This window comes from Sander vitreus, chromosome 15 (genome assembly GCF_031162955.1).
Source record: "Sander vitreus isolate 19-12246 chromosome 15, sanVit1, whole genome shotgun sequence".
Taxonomy (NCBI): Eukaryota; Metazoa; Chordata; class Actinopteri; order Perciformes; family Percidae; genus Sander; species Sander vitreus.
The window spans coordinates 3,238,962-3,241,138 of NC_135869.1; positions in this window are offsets into that span (position 1 = coordinate 3,238,962).

A 2,177-nucleotide genomic window follows, 5' to 3' on the forward strand; every position below is an offset into this window, starting at 1 on the left:
AAAGTATTTGCATGTTAAGTATAAAGTATTACCTCAAAGAGCAAGTATTGGAGCTCTCCCACCTGTCCAATATCCAATGATAATACTAGAATATTATTATTCTTGTTTCAGTAATACTTTCTCTCCATGCAGCTCATCCTTTATGTTGTTGCTTAACAATTTATTTTAACACCCACAATTGACCATTTATTAGCACTATACAGTACAAACACTCAATAAACCTCCTTCCTTTTACTCTCCAACCCCACGTAAGTACTGTGAAGTACAGTTTTCATATACTCATACTTTGTTTTGAGTGTTTCCACTTTGTTAGGCTTTACATTTTTGACTTTTACTTTAAAATGCATCACAGAGTTGTTGAATTAATGGTAAAAGTTATACATCCAGAATGTTGTGTTAGCTCTTTAAATATATGTTAGAATATTATGATCTGAAGTAACAGCAGAGATGTCTTTTTTACAACTTTAAAAGTCAGCTTTTGAAGGCACCTAAGTCTTTTATTTTATTTTTTATTTTTTTTACAGTGGACAGTTTGAATGTTTTTTTATGCTATCTGCAATAATGCTTTGGTTTAATGTAAAGTATGACAGGGTTTTCCCCAGTGTATTGAAGGCCTGGTCGCCCGCTGGGCCTAAATTCCCCCCCCTCCCAACCAGGGCTAAACCACTGGGAATTATTTTGTAATGTATTTCTTTAGAAGTTTTTTACAGTTACAGTGGGGCGTACATGTTGGGTTACAAAAAGCCTTCTCTGAGTCTCTTCTTTTGCATATAAGGTCTTTATTGCTGCAGTTTAGTTAATTCAATCACTCAGTATGCACATGTTGTTTAATATATCCTTCCATCAATACTGAGGCTCGGCTGGAAACTTAGACGTAGTCATATTTTCAAATCTCCACTTAGCTTTTAGCACTGACTTAATATAGGGCCCTATGGAATATGTCTTAATATGGCTTTTTTTTCAGGGTCTCCCAACTGTCCTGACCGCAATGATAATACCAGAATATTATTATTATTATTATTATTATTGTATTTCAACAATATTTTTCTCTACCTGCTGTTCAGACTATTTCTTACGGAAGAGGATTAGGGCCACATGTGAAAAAATATATTTGTGTTCTGAGTTTAAAGTCAGAATTCTGAGAAAAAAGCCAGAATTTGGACTTCATTCTCAGAATTCTGAGTTTAAAGTCAGAACTCAATAAAAGAAAATGTCACACGTGGCCCTTATCATCTTCGGTAATTTCTCAAAGTCCTTTATGTTGTTGCTTAACAATTTATTTTAACCTTCACAGTTTACAAGCATTTAGTCAATGTTACATGATTGTGATGACATGATGACATGATGACAACAATTATGTTATATATATATATAACATAATTGTTATTCTATATAATGATTAAATGTCTTGTCATGAGTTGATAAACCTGTCTGTGACTAAATGCTTGTAAACTGTGAAGGTTAAAATAAATTGTTAAACTGTTAATGAAGGTTTGAACCTTCATTAACAGTCTATATACACAAGTTATAGATGCTTCATATGAGTTATTGTGGTCAACAAATGCATTAATAAACACTTGTTTTTGCTTATAACCAGTGGTGGAAAAGTATTCAGTAGCAAAACTACATTGTAAAAAGACTCTGTTACAAGTAAAAGTCCTGCAATCAAAATCATATTCCTACATAAGTAAGCAGGGTTAAAAATTAGCACCATTTACCAGCCAAATGCAGGTAAAATATAAATATAAATATGGTAAAAGTGGCTGGTAGATTTGCTTCACTTACCAGCCAAAAAAACAATTGTAATCTATTGAGTGGCTGGTAAAATTTGAACATTCACTAACCATTTGACTGGTGGACGAAAAAGTTAATTTTAAACCCTGCAAGTAAGGGTTTATAAATGTTAAATGACATTCAAGAATGGATGTAAAATAATAACACAGCTGGTGATGCTGGAGCAGGGACAGTGAAGGATAGCGAACTGGACCACAGCCAGCTGACAAAAGGCACACATAATGAATGACAAAATAGTTTAAAAGTGTTGACTTTTTGATATTAGCAACTTCTGTGATTTGCATACTAATAATAAACGTAAGCGTGTCCAGCTAAGTTTGTATCCTCCTGTATAGCGTCAAACCGAATGGGAACGTTCGGGGATGGTTTTGTTTATGCGGGAA